Genomic DNA, 15,531 nt, shown 5'->3' on the forward strand with positions numbered 1-15,531 from the left:
TCACCATTCCCATACAGTGTTCTGTAAATACCCTGTGAGAATGACTAGCGGGGAGGATGATCTTGCATAACAGGCAGCTGACTAATTTAGACCAGGAACATTGATCCACAATGACTGAAATAGTCTCAATCTTGTTCCGATTTCGACATTTGAAGTTTTGGCATCACACCCATGGATACTTGTGTAGCTGTCACCGGAAGTCACTGCTCATATATTTTACCATTTTCAGGTAGAGCAAGAGAAGGCTAAGCCATTCCAAATATAAAAAAAAAAGTTGGAATTTTTGTGTCATATGTGTTCCTGACACAGAGAGGGTTATGTTAAATTTTTGTGAACTATCCCTGCCCTATCCACATCTTTAACATAACGGGCCCTCTTCTCCATCTTTCTAAGCATGCTACTCTTCCCTCCATATTTTATTCACCTTTCTAAGCACTGTATGTTGACCTGAGCTGTTCTTCTCTTTTATCCATTTAGATTAATTAATGTTTTCATAGAATGACTGCCTCCAAAAACTTATTGCAATAATGAAAGTCTGAGGTCCATCTCTCACCTGTATTTTCTTCAGTTTTGGACCACCCTGGTAAAGCTGGGGATGGTGGCTTATGTTTCACAGGCACACAAATTGAGCAGTTTGTTTGGCCACCAGTGTCTTTGAGACATTGATTTAAATCAGTGCTGGGCACTGCAAAGCCAAGCACTGCAAAGAGGCAGGACTTGATGGAGGACTGGTCTGTTCTGGGTCTGAGGCCAAGGGATGAAGCTGAGCTTGCAAGGTGGGAATGTCTTTGAGCATAAGTGATTGCTAATCACTAGAGCCTCTTGGAGGTTAGCTCTGATGTTTTCATTTGACTGATATTCAACTCTTCCCATAGGTGTTGGTACATATTCACTGCCATTGCAAACACATATGAGAGTCTACTGGGGTCCTCCTTTGACTCCAATGGGCTTTTTCTCCATCCATGCTCTTGCACTTCTCTTAGAAGAGACCTTAAAAAACTTCCAATGTGCTCTTATGCATGTGCTACATAAATAGGCATACATCTTCTTTGCTACCACAAAGATATGAGTCATACCTGCCAGCAATTTTGTTTTGAGTAACAGCAAACTGGATCTGAATTCCTAAAGTAGGAAGAAGTCAGGGAAGAAATGACTGTGTAGTTTGCTAGTTTTGTTTTCAGCAATAAATCCTGTAAAATAAACAATTGTTTATTAAATATATGCCCTTAAAGGAAACCCAAAACCTAACCTAGAACTGTAAAATATATTGCCTTTGCATTTGTTCATTTAGATTTGTATTCGAATTGCAAAAATACATCTAAAATGAGTAAAACACAGAAAACAAATAGGTTAAGAAATGAGCACATACTTCTGCAATTCATTTCTATAAGAAAAGGAGTATTATTTTTTTCTCTCCCCTCAGTCCCCAATGTATCTTGCTTACAATAATCAACTTAACAGTTTTAATCTTAACTACTTATACCTAACTTGCAGAATACATCATCATGGCAAAAGTAAACTAGTTTGAGTCCAAATTTTCTTCCTCACTAACAAACACCAGAAGAAAGTGATGGGTAAAATTTAGGACACTATTGTATAATAAATGAGTAATCTGAGAAAATGTAATGCACAGACAACAGTCGCTCCTTGCTGTGCTGTTGCTCAGATACACAGCTTGTCTGAATCTAAACATACTGATTTATAAAAAGTGCAGGTTTGGAGATACATACCCCACAAGCCTGAAAACAGTGAACAGGAAGAATTATATTCATATAACTGCTTGCTGCCTATTTGAAAAAGCCCTTTTAGGCATACAGTAAGCTACAGTGGAGTTAAGCTTGTAAAATTACATTGCAATATGTGCTTTAGCCTGTGACTGGGAGAAAAGGGCTTTTAGAGACATCCACTCAAAGGCTTTTTTTCTTTTTATTTTTTGATCAGTGCAGAAGAAACTCATGGAAACTCTTCCATAAGAATAACTTGACACAGTCCAGACCCCAGCAATAGAGAGGATGAAGTTAGACTTGCTTATAATTTTAAAAGTGTGTTATTTGATATTCCTAGGTTATCAGTATTAATTTGTGATTGGAGATATTTATTGATGGACAGAAAAGAATAGCTTCATCTTTGTTCAACAGAGAAGGCCTTTGCATCATAAAGGATTATAAACATTTGTAGAGCCACATTTCTCTTCACAGAGAAAAGCAAGGCACAATTCCAAGAATATTTCTGGGTTTCACATTCTCTGAACCTCACAGAAAGAAAACACAATTCTTATCTTATTTGCTGTGTTGTGCCAAAGTAGAATGCAATATGGAGATTGTTTACCCAAAGTGATGGTGTTTTGTTTCCTTGGCCTATCAGGACCAAGTGTGTGTGTGTGTGGAGACTGTTGGCTAACAGTCATGAAATTCAGTACAGTGGAGTGCAGTTGTGTGCAGTTTTGAGTGCTTAGCAGATTCAGTTTAAATGTGATGTAACATAGTGCAATATAATATAAAATAATATAGTATAACAAACTAATTAGCCTTCTAATAAGATAGAGTCAGATGCATCATTCTCTCTCCTCTTGTTGTGGATCCCTGTGAATACAATAAACGTTCTTTTTAATAATCTCTTTTTAATAATTATTTTTTAAATGTTTCTTTAACTTCATGTTAACTACTGGTGCTCTGTTTGATACTGAATATAGATTATCAAGATATTAATGGGAAATACTCTGTATTTCTTATGAGACACAAGTAGTAAAGGAGTGCAGGAAGCCTTTGCCTGTGGGACCCATCAGAATTCTTGCCATCAGAATGAGAGTAAACCTTCAATCTGTGTCATTTTATGGATGCTGCAGAGTCAATCTGGCAAGACTTGGTGTGGGAGACCATTCAAGCTGAGAGGTGGATTTCAGGGAAAGCTTGGCTTCATTTTCATCTGCTCAGCCTTCGCAGATGGTGAGGTGGATGGAGGTTGCTCCCTCCTGCTGGACATCCCTGCCAAGAGAGCAGCAGATCGGAGTGCTATTTTGAGTAGATCTGACTTAGGGAGAAAGGAGTTTCAGTGGCAGCGGTGCCGTTTCACAGCTCACAGGGGATATTTGCCTCTAGATGGAGCCGTCCACTCGCGTTCCAGCGGCGCTGGCTCAAGCGGAGCCTGCAAGGTGCGGTGCTGCTGCAGCCGAGCAGCTCTCGCAGTTCACAGCAGCTTTGGTCCCTGCTCCCATCCCTGGCTGTTCTCTGACGGGCTTTCTCTGGGCTCTCTTCTTGTTCACCCCTCGCAGCTCACTCTGTGTCTTGGCATCTTCCAGGCCTAGAGAAGTCACTTGTTCCTCATCATCATTTTCTCCTTAAATCTGTCAGCCAGCTGTGTTCTGTAAGACAGTAACTTTTTTAAAGCTGTGTTTTCTTTATACTGTGTATTTATTTGCTGTGATTGTGAATCTGCAGTGTATTTGTCTGTGCTTTAGGTAAAGTCAGGGCATGTCTCCTATGTGTTTGCAGCTTGGAACGATTTCTAAAGAATAATTTGTATCTTTACAGGTCTTTGATCCCCGACTTGGATTAATTTAATCTGAGCAAGATCTGTGCTTGTTTTAAATACTGTACCATTACAAATTACCTTGTCTGTGAGTTAAGATACTCTGCCATGGTTTGTAATGCTGCAGCTGAACTCCAATATGAACCCAAATTTGGAGCTGATTTCTTGCTTCCCAAGAAGCTGGGGCTGTGAATTTTCATTGTTCTGGCTATAACTGCTCCCAAACAGAACAAAATGTGTTTCTGTGCCAATCAGGTTGTAACATATTTTAAGCAACATGATGTGGCATAGTTAATAGTTACTATACAGAGGTCACTTTATTTTTTGGCATTTCTCCCAGGAAATAAGACAGGGGCACAAGTAAGTAAGCAGGCATAACAGAAAACAGCTTAAATGTCAGAGTAACACTCTACCAATAAATATCAGCCTTTTGGTGCACTCTGCTTACACAAGTTTTATAAGCTCCCGTTAAACTGCTTCTGGTTCTGACAAAATCTGGATACATGTGCATTTACTAAGACTTCATCAGAAGTAAACCTTTATCACATTCTCATTTACATTGGAAAATGTTGAGCAGAGAATTGTTTAATCTTTTCTTTGACTTCTATAGAAATTGCTGATATTTTAAGCCAACAGCTGAATTCCTTGAACTTCCAGGAAGTACTTTCCCCCTTGTTTAATGTATCTAGGTGTCATATATGGAAATGATACATGAAAAAGTGACCACTGCTGATTTCTTGTTTTGTGTGACATTTAATATCTTAGCAAGAGTTTGTTATTATGAAAGTGAGGGATTACAGGGAAAAGCTCTATTTTCCAGTTTGGTTTAAGAATCCTAATGTTGTGATAGGCAGTATTCTGAGTTGGTACAGGTTGGACATTTGGTCAGAAGTGTAAGGGCAATTTTCATATTTACCTTTTAAGAAAGTATGTATGATTTTGGGAAAGTTTCAACTGTGAATATTGGGGGTGTTGTTCGACTCCTTGGGGCTAGCAATGCTGGAAGAGATTCTGTAGACTTGGGTGTTGAGGGGACTACTCAGCAGCAGGAGTAAGCCTCTGCTGGTGCTGCTTCTCTATAAACCACAGCTGAGTTTGGTGTAATTCCTGCTGAAGGTGTCAAGTATTTTACCTGCATGTCCTGTATGCAGTGAGCACCCTGCTCTTTCTGAAAAAGGGTTCTCAGTGAAAAGACCTCACTGAGTATATTGAAGAGTAATATTAAGAACTTTCTCCTAAAGGGATCAGCAAAATCACATATAGGAAAAATAAAGGGAAGTAACTGAACTGATAAAGAATATATTGATCTGTCAAACATGTCACACTGAAAGCAACTAGCTGTAAGGAGGTATTTGAGGTGAAAAAAAATAGGCTACTTGTATGTAGGAGAATTGGCAATGATGGTTCAGGGAGGTTTTCAAAATAACAGGCAATATCAGGGAACAAAATCATTCAGTGTGATGGAAGGAACTTAAGTAGGAAGCTAACTGAAGTAAAGGATAAAACTAGGAAATGTTTTAAATGACTGTTGAGGACACAGCTACTGGATAGAATTTTAAAGAGCTTGGTACACTGAATGACCATGAGATCAGGACATATTACAGGCTCTATCCAGCTTTACATTTATATAAGAATACTGAAAGAAAGAATCATTCTGACTGCTGTAAGGTAAAGAAAAGAAAAAAAAAACACCAAAAAAAAAAACCACCCAAAATTTGTTTTATGTACTGCTATTTCTTATTACAATGGATAGGGAATCTAACCACAGAAGATGAACTTTTAATTTTCTTATTATTGGAAAGATTTACAATAATACTAACAATAATCATCTGAATTTGGCTTGCTGAATCTCAGGCTAGTGCCTTTTTTCTGGCATCGTGTACAGCGTTTTCTGGGTTTCAGCTTTGCACTGGCCAACAGCAGACAGCTGTTCCACACACACTGCTGAAGCTGGGGGTCCACAAAGCATTTCCACCACAAGATTTCTCCTGCAATACTTTTTCTTATATTCAGATGTGGAATAATATTCCTCAGCTCAGAGCCTATACTTAAAAAGATGAAAGCAACACAGCTAAAAGGCTTATAAACCAGAGAGACTATTTTTTTGTCTGAATAATTTTGGTGCATTTGGTGAATTTTAATGCTTATGGAAATGAAAGATCTTATTGGAGGCAAAGAAAGTGTAGGCAGTAACCATAGTGACTTCTACACGTATCAGCTTTTCCAGTGTGCTTCAGTTCTAGACTGCAAAATCCTGGATATCAAACATTTGTGGGTGCTTGCTGGGCAGTCGCGATGCAGGGCTGATGCAGGGGTTTTATTGTCCTTTCATAAAAGACCAGAAACATGGGAACAAAAGTCATTTGCCAGGCTTCTCTCTGAGGTCAAATCTAAATTATGAAAGCATCAAAGGGTGCCACTGTGAATATTAATGTTATTACTGATGGGGTTTTTTTGCAGACTGGCAGGGTTAAATAATCTATTGGGGATATGTGCATCTTTGTCATGTCATTTTCTGGCCCTCAGTCACCCTTAGAGAAAAGCAGGTTTACAGACATACAGTAATGTGCTTTCTTGAACTCTTTGTGGGGGATTTTACTTCTTCCTGCATTCCACTGTTAATGAGTAGTCTTGCTCACATTGTCTTTCTGCAAGAAACACAAAACTTATGAGAGATAATGTACAGAAAGTATATTTCTACTATGTTGTTTTCTATGGCTGAAATAACTATTTTTAGTAGTCAGGCTAACCAGTAATTTCAATGCACATTTTCACTGCCATAGCTTATGCTAGAAGCCTCAAGCAAAAAAAAACAAAAAAAAACCAAAAAAAAAAAAAAAAAAAAAAAAAATTGAATTTGTAGTGCAAGTCAGCTTGGGAACTTTCCTTTGGGATGTGAATAAGGTTCTCTTATGAAGAGGTAGCCTGATAGAGGAGGAAGGAGATTTAACTCCTATTATATGAAATTATTGTACATTTGAGTATTGAATATTGCAATACTGCATATTGTATATAATTTCATTAAAGTATTCAGAGTTTTGGTTTTTTTGTTAAAATGATGCAGTTTCCCTATCCTATTTTGTGAATATTCTTTTCTTCAAATAAGGAGCATTAAATAAAATTTATTTACTTTCTAAAATAAAAGACAGATTTAATTAGTTTCTAAAATAGGCCTCATAAAGATTGTGTTAAGTCAACATACATTATTGGTTATTTTGATGTGTGTAAATACATGCATCTGTTTATTACTTTAAGTTAGCATTAAGTAAGATTGAAGAGAATTTGTGTCAAAATGTATTTTTAATGCAAATCATGATATCCAGAGTACCCCATTTCCTCCCATTGGCACTATACTATGCTTTTCTGTCTAGCTCAGATTTTTCAGTAGGGAGAAGTTGTATAAATGCTACAGGTTTCCCCACCATTGAAAAACTTGTCAGTCCTACATTGATACTTTAGAGTTTGACTTTTCAAATTTGTAAGGGACAAATCCAGGTTCTTGTCGAGCTGTTACACATACTCAGTTTGAAGTAGGGTCTCAGAAAAAAGCTCTTCAAGAAGCTTTTGTGAAACAGATACTAAGAAGCAGTCCTTGATTTGAAGTTCTCTCAATTTATTTAAACAAAACAAAAAGACTTTGTTTTCCTGGTTGTATTTCAAGTGAATGTGCCAAGACAGGTGTGTCTCTCTGAATGGTTTTCTTGTAATTCATTATTCCAGGTTGCTCAAACCCAGCATTTAATAACACTGAGGCCTATATTTTTTTCCCCTAAGAGCTAAATCATTCCATCTCACTTAACTAATGTATTGATTGACTTTATCGAGTCCATAATAGTTCTGAGTTTATGAGCTGGGATGCTTGGAAATGGATTAGTGCCAGTGCCTCTGATGAGATATGGCCAAAAGACAGCTGTTTTGTATCTTGGCAACATGTGAAGTTACAGAATTTGACTTTGTTTCACCTTCAAAACAAAGCTTATCATCAGTCACGACAAGGACCTGAACACGATGTCAAACCCACATTTCAACTGGCAAAGGTCCAAACTCTGGTACTTTAGTTGTTGCAGGACAAGACACAGTTAATTTTGGGGTGACATAGTAGCCATATTTGCATACTGGCAAACAAAGCACAGAATATATGAAGCAGAATTCTATTTATGTGCCAGAGGATCTAGACTGTGTTGCTATATTTAGCAAATAATCAAGAAATATTACTGAGACCTTGTAGGCTCTTTCTCATGGCTGTGACTTGGAGACAATGCTTCAACTTGGAGCTTCATCATGTGAGGCGCCTCCTTTGGGCTCTCCAGATCCTTTGAAAGCCTTTGAACTATCAGCATCTGCTGTCATGTCTCTCTCCACCTTTCCCAAAAATTTGTCAAGGGAGAGCACATGATTTAATATGAGATTTAACCTGATCATACTTGTCATCCTCAAGTCCTTCTTCTTTTTTCTATTTTTTCCATGGTTTCTAGAATGCTTTTTTAGAACAGCATCTTCTGTTTTGTCATAAAGTCTACTGATCATCTTTCAAAGACATCAGATATGTGTAAAATCAAAAACCAGATAGGAAAAGATAATTTTTTTAATCTATTTTCACATCACTTTTTTGTCTATTTGAACTTAGAATATTGGGAAGGAGGAAAAGGGGAAGTAAAGGCAAGGAAAACAGGACTGCAAGTGAAGGAACTGTGTTTGACAAAGGATATAGACTGGAAAACAAAAAGATAGAAAAAATAAAGCCTGTCATTTATCACAAATCACTAATAACTATTTTTGCTTAAAACAAAAAAAGTCAAAAGCCTACACAAACATTCTCAGATTAGTGGTTTCTGAAGCAGTGTTAATTGAGAAAAATTGGTAAAAATAATTGCCCTGTTATAAAGTTTGTCAAAATGAAACAGAGCAAAGTAGATAACTTTTTTAACTGCTCTATGCTTAAACATGCAGGGAGACCAGGTGGTTACTTTTTCTTTTTCATTTACAATAATAATTTTGAAATGCCATTTTCTTGAGTACATTCTGAGAATTCTACTGCAAAGAAATGGCTGGAAGCTCAGGAAGGAAAAAAGGAAGGAAGGAAGCAAGCTCAGGAAGGAAGGAAGGAAGGAAGGAGAGGATATTAAAAGTCTCTAACTAAAGCTCTGTGGAGATGTTGGTAAGAAGAAAAAAGTGCAATTTTTGAACAAACTCATTATTTTTAAAAGAAGGAATTAGTGCTATATTTTTTGTATATGGTCTTTCAGGATTGCCTTTCTCTTCGTTGTTATTACAGCTGTTCTTCAACACTTGCATTAAAAGGCAGCCAGATGTTTTTGCAGTCTTGCCTCCAAATGAGTGAGGGATCATTGTTCACAAAGCTGTCCTGCTCACAGATGCATCTTCCACTTTGATACTACCAAAATATGAAGAATTTCTGACATCCTAACCTGCAAGAACCCCCTCCTTTTCATGCCAATGGTATGGCCATGCCATAGCTTTGCTGGTCAATGTTAGTACAATCTTATAGCTTTGACCTTCGATGAAGAAAACTCTCTCTCTACATGTCCTGTCTGGAAAAGGCAATGTTTTGTCACAATAGCTATAATTTATAGAGAATCCAGATGTGAAATGCTCCAAGAATTAGATTTTTTTGACTGCGAGGATGAATCCTACCAAACATCTGACCTCTGGAAAATCTACCAGACATCCTACAGTATCAAGGTCTATGGTAGAAGAGAGTATTTAGTTCCTGCTTATATTAAACAGTATTTTTACAGACTTTAGAGCCATAAATGTTTCAATGCAGCTGCCTTTCAAAGAAGTGGGGAGTTCATTTGAAAAGGAAACTACATAGTAAAATGTACAGTTTCACAGACAGAAAGAAATTGGGCAGAACTTTTTATCCTTTTCTTCCATTTCCCAAACAATTCTATTTCATTTAGAAGAGTCACTAGATGCAAACCATGATTGCCCCTTACCAATCAACAATTTTGCTAACCAGAATTTGAAAAGCAAAGTCCTCCTCAAATTTTTTAGAAAATTCCTGCTCTCAATTATTTTAATATTCATATGGAAATGAAAATTTGTGATTTTTTTCTATCAGACCATGTAATTTTTTTTTATTTTGTAGAATTTTTTTACACCTGTATTGGTAATGGGATAATGAAATTCAAATTTTCTTTGGGACACCAGCATTGCAGCTGGTGGTATAAAATTGAGCTTCTGAACAGAACTTTTTTTTCTAATTGTTTTAGGCATTAAGTAATAATTTACTGTGATTATTATCATTCTTAAGAATTTATTTAGTTGTGATAACTGTAATTGATATTTCTAGCTTTTTGTTGGGAAATAGATTTTTGACAAGTAATTAAAAACTGCACATTATTCTTCATCAACACTGCTATATTACAACAAATTAAATTTGGCCTAATGAGGCTGAAACCCCTATTTGTGTTTTCTATAGTGCTGTTGAAAAGCAAAAGTGATGAATCTCAGAGGGATTTAAGGGATAATCTTTGCTTGGGTACAGAAATGTGGTGCCTGTTGCTGGTTCAATGGATCCCGTCAGTTCAGCTCAGCTCCTCAAGAGATTTATGCACGAGTAGATCTGGCTAAAAGAATGAGAATAAAACTTCTAGCCCTTAGCATTTTTAATCTTGGCTGCAATCATTAGGGAGGATAGCAGACTAAAATTTCCTTGTCCAAGACTCTTGCTTAATTTTCCTGTTTGTTTGCTACAGAAAGAAGTAGAAGTGCAAGTTCTTATAAAGCTTTTCCTTGTTTTAGTTAGTGTGAGCCTTGTTAATCGATATGCACATGGGGTGGCCTAAGTAATACAATTAAAGGAAGCATCACACAATGTGCAGTAGCTGTTTTCTTATTCTGCTTCTGGGAAAAGATGACATGTAATTCACTTTTTATTTGTACTGATTGTTAGCTGTTTGCAGTTTAAAAGGACAGCATTGACAATATTTTTAGCATAATTTTTTGTTGGTTTGGTATAATTAATATATGTTACAATGATACTTACTGGAGATGGTAGGGTTTCTTGTTACTCAAACCAGCAGAAAAACTCATTTAACTGAAACAATTTGTTTTGTCTCTGCTTTAGAGACTATCTACTAAAATATCAGTAGGTGTTTTAGAAGGCAACCTCCTTCTGTCTCCTGCCTTTCAGAATGGAGTCTCAATAATCCACTGGTGTTCTATAACTTAGGTTTCAACTCTAATTAGTGGAAAGCCCAGACATTTTAACGAAGATCCAGCCTTTCTAATTCTTAGCCCAGAAATGTTCAGATTTATCAGCTGTCTGTAATGTCTGGAAGGATCTAGTTTCCAGTTATGATAGAAAGAACAAACCAAACAAAAGGAAGACCAGTAGAAATTTCAAAGGTGGTTCAAGGACATTTAGACTTATTTGTTAGGATATCAGGGTATTTCAAAGATCTCACATGTAAAGGAAAGACTTTAAGAGGGGTAGAATATTCTGTTGTGTGGTCTACAGTTTTATTAGATGTCCACTGTATTTGCCTACTTAGTATTTGATGTTGTGGTTTATGACAATCTCTCCATGACCAAGTGCATTGCTTTCACTGGAGTGACTCATCCTTTCAGTATAATCCTTCAGGCCCTTCCTGAGACAGCAATATTCTTGGAGTATTTTCCCACAATATCTCCCTAAATAAATGGGAACTGCTAGAAATGATGGTCCATTCTCTTTAGCACTATGTTTTATAAAGCTTAGAAGCCTTAAAGCACAGATCAGAACCATCGAGGCATCTTCCATGGACCGGGTTTAACATTCTTCTCTGCACAGGAATGAGCTCTGAGCACATCACTGTGTTCATGGTAAGCTCAAATCTAGGTTAAGAAGAGTGGTGATATCCTTTAGCTCAGATGCTGAAAAAGGTATTGTTTTAGGAAAGCATGCACTTGCCTACTACATCCTGGGAACAGCCTTGAAAGACTGTACATTATCAAGAAATTCTGACATTTGGTGTTTCCCAAGGCAGGACTGAATTTGATGAAGCAGTGATTAATTTTATTTTTAGCTATTTTCTGTCTTTTTTTCTTCTCCTCATTTCCATTTAATCAGCTTTTATCTAGCCAAGAGAGAAACTTCTGGACCATCAATCTCAGTTACACTCACACACACTTCTACTTTCTAACTGTTTCTTGTGTTATCTTTGTCTTTTGTCATGGAAACACATGGAAAATATTTATGCCATCTGGATACACAGAGTATATGCTTTTCTATTTCCACCCAGTACTGAAATGAAGGGGTTATGATATCCAGAGCCAAAGCTGTGCTTCTGTCTTTTCCTAAACAGCATATTTAAAGAAATCAGCTAGTCTTGTCTTGGAAGACAAGCACAGGAGGGAGGGAGGGAGAAGGAAAAAACCTGCTTATGTCTAAATGGCTACTCGGTGCTCTGAAGTTGTTTTCTCCAATGTTTTCAATCTCTGAGGAGTGAGTTCTTCTCTTTAGGGTGCCTGTAAAAAAGCCGTTGACTTCTCTGCTTTGACAGCATACTGTGTCTTGTAGCCATGGATGCTGTGTTCAGATTTTGCTTTCAACCTATCTAGACCTGAAGTGAGTCACTCTGGTAGGAGTCAACTCTGAAAGAGTTGCTTTTATTATTAAAATTTGCACTGCCTTGCCTTTGAGACCCTCTCTATGTGTAATACAGAAATTTACTAGAGGGCAGTCTCTGGTCCAAAGAAATATAAAATAAAGGCAAAGTATTAGAAGGGAATGTGCAGTGGAGGGGCTGGATTTCAAGAAGTGGACTGTTTTGCTGGAACTACATCAGTGGAAATGTATATAAACTCCTCTCAGGGTTTTTGCTTTTAAGCTTTAAAGTTTTCCACCCTGAAACCCCAGCTTGACTGGTGTTCTGGTGAGCACTGTCCAAACATGAATGCAGATGGATCCTAATGCATTTCTTCCTGTGAATTAAGAAGCTGTTTAGATGCAGCTTAGTCTGTTCAAAGCAGGAGTAAGTAAACCAAGATTTGTGGAGATCCTGTTGAAAAATGCCCTGAGGTTATTTTTTTTAACCAGGGGACCTTCTTCTGAAGTTCTTACCAACTTCTGCCAGGAAAAATATTAAATACAAGTTCTTAGGCAATTTGCTTTAGCCTCTAGGCACAACTGAGTCCCCTGGGGAAAAGGGTGGGTAGGCAAGTGTGCACTTTCACCTTTAACTCTCCTCACATCTCTGTGTGTTAAAGCAGGCAGATGGAGACTAATTTCAGCTATCTGTGAGTATTATAATATTTCCCAAATACATATATTTAATGGAATGGCTTTTCTTAAGAAAAGACTGATGTAAGAAATTAAATCCATGTAGCTGGTGCATGCAGCAAGCCTGTCTAGCAGCCTGGATTTCAGAGTCTGAGGGTAATTTGATACACTGTTCATATTCCAAGCTCTTGTGACAAGCAGCTGCTAATTCTGAAAAATATTCACTAAGAGTGGGCTAATTTGTGTATCACTGAAGCACTGGTCCTTTTTGCTGTCAGTGCATATTTTAAATTTGCAAGGGAAAAGGATATCCAGTCTTTTATTATTTGTTAAAAAGAAACTGACAGCTACACTTCTTAACTGAGAGTGATTTTGTTCATATCTACCAGTATCCTTGAGAGTGCCGAAGGCATTTGAAAAGGTGCCACTGCTCTGTCATTATGTTTTATCTGCCTTTACTACCTCTCCAGGGTTTTTTTCCCTGTTTTAGGTGTGGGGGTTTTGTTTGGGTTTTTTTTTGGTTGTTTTGGATTTTTTTTTTTTTAATGAGCTTTACTAGAGAGGTTTAATGCTCCTCTTCATTTACAGTCTTTTATGTGATTATGCAGGATTCGTGGTATCACATCAGAAGAAGCTGCTGTAGATTGATGGGACCCCATCAGCCACCCTGCCCACTCAATATTATAAAAATTTGTGTCGTCAGTAGTCATGACGTTTTGTAGGAAGTTGCCCATTTATGGATACTAGAGCAAATGATATCATCACAATAGGTGGCTCCTGTCTAAATAGGATCATTTGTGAAATGAGATTACAGGCATTTATCTGGGAAACAGGAGACAGAGGCACCTGCTTTATGTAATTGATATCCTGGGGAATTACTGTGTACAATAATCAAGAAAAATCTTCATTTCTAATTCTATTATGTGGGAAAAGAACCTTTCTTTTTTCTGCCTGCATAAAACAAACCCCACTTCCACATGGAATAAGCTCCAGACCATGTTTTCTATTATGCTTGAATATATGGGACATGCATTGCAATCCTATGCTTGCCACACTGCTGCAGTATACTTGTTTTGCAGAGCTCTGTAGCAGGCTAGTCAAAGCTGTGACTAACCAGACCCTTGGATACATACTCTAATCTCTGGCCTTTATTTTTACAATGAATTTGACTTGTTCATTGATTGTATATTTTTTCTGATTTGTGAGAAGCTTCATGCTCTGTGTTTGGATGCTGACTGCAATACAGCAATAGTCTTTGAAACGGTAAGTCAAAGATGACTCATTTCTTACTCTTGTGCCTTGAATTTATACTTTCTACAACACCATCTAATCAGGTAGAAAATGATGTGTTAATTAATGTTGAAGTAGTTAATTTTCAACAGATGCTAGTCCCTTCCCTCTCCTGAGCACTTTGCACCATGTTTTTTATCCTACTCATGAAAGCAATAGGTTTGAACTGTCTTTAAGTAAAATGCTTTTGCTGTGATATTTTTAATAATATTGCCATCTTTTTACCTATTCTCTAATTTCAACAATAAAGAAGAAAATAGATCACATGCAGAGATTTGGAACTTAACATGTGATGCTAGATTACGATAAGTTCAGTTCAATATTAACCTTTATTACAGTGAACACAATTGAAAAGGCAAAAATCTTTTCAGGGATTTATACTTCAGATAAAGTAGAAGGGTTTCAGTTTTTATTTGAGTATTAATACAGCCAGATACATTCAGCTGCAAGAGCCCTTATTTTGTGTGAAAGCAGTGGAGAGAAAATGCCTTACAGAAAGACAGTTTTCTTTGTAATGCAGCGTGCAGAAGATTCAGTAGTACTCCTTATCAAGTGCACTACATGAGATAAGAGCCAAAACCCCCATATATTTGCTGCACTGTCATGAGAGCCTTTACATTTTAAAAATGTTGCTAACAAAAAACGCTATCGAACAGAAATATTATTTAATGAGCTTTAAAAAGTGCTGTGATCACACACACAGTATGCACTCTTTTAGATACCTAATATTAATTGCACAGTAAGGGTTAAGATTTGATATAAGATGTTTTTTTGAGAAACATATCTTTAAGCAGAGGTCTGGAGGATCACTAGGTTACTGGGTCTTCAGTAAAATTCATTCAATCCTGGTTGTAGAACTGGCAACTTTGCAGCAAGAGAATAGGGTTCAAATGCCTTGAAATTAATGTTTCAATATGGGAAGAATTCTCTGTATGTATTTTCCTCCTTCTCATGCTCTAAACTTTTCAACAGTAGAGGTCTGGGGTGTTCCTTTTCCCATGAGTATTAGCCCTTTTAGTTTTGGATATGCTATCCAAAAAATCAATAGATTTCTATTTGCCAGTATAGATTTCTGATGCGCAGGTAAAATAGGTTGCTCTTTAAAAGTTTATGCAGGACCAAAGCCTCAAAGGAAAAAAAAGAGAGGTCTGTATAAAATAAGAACAAAGGTTCAGACTGGCTGTCATCAATTCACAAGTTGCAATTTCTGTTGTTTTTTCATTGCTGTGGAGAAGTTTGAAGGTTTTATTTCTGTGGTATCAACATGATTATTTTACAGGCATGCATTAATATCAGTTCCTGCATTTGATCACAATTAGTTCATGGATCCATATCTGTCATGTTTCCCTGTCATTTGAGACAGACTACATCCTTTCTATTTAGCAACAAGTGACCAACATGATCATGTAGTTCCCAGTACAGTACACTTTAAAAGGTATCTCGAATTGTGAAAACAGTCAAACAATATTTTTGCTAGGTATACA

At 37.0% G+C, this 15,531-nt stretch overlaps 1 protein-coding gene across 26 annotated transcripts in view; it reads left to right on the plus strand.

The window, feature by feature from the left end:
• Positions 1–15,531, plus strand: part of DLGAP2 (DLG associated protein 2) — a 456,578-nt gene that overhangs the window by 123,025 nt on the left and 318,022 nt on the right. For 2 of the 26 annotated variants that reach the window (XM_071442009.1, XM_071442026.1), the window contains exon 1: positions 13,542–14,020. The exons of 21 other annotated variants lie outside the window; for them this stretch is intronic. The gene's annotated coding sequence lies outside the window, so the exon portion shown is untranslated. Of the gene's footprint in view, positions 1–13,201; positions 14,021–15,531 lie in introns of those variants that run through there. 3 more of the 26 variants (XM_071441956.1, XM_071442000.1, XM_071441880.1) reach the window with 2 other exon arrangements.

The sequence above is a fragment of the Agelaius tricolor genome, unplaced genomic scaffold (assembly GCF_023055355.1).
Source record: "Agelaius tricolor isolate 1412-34295 unplaced genomic scaffold, bAgeTri1.0.p SCAF_1, whole genome shotgun sequence".
NCBI lineage: Eukaryota > Metazoa > Chordata > Aves > Passeriformes > Icteridae > Agelaius > Agelaius tricolor.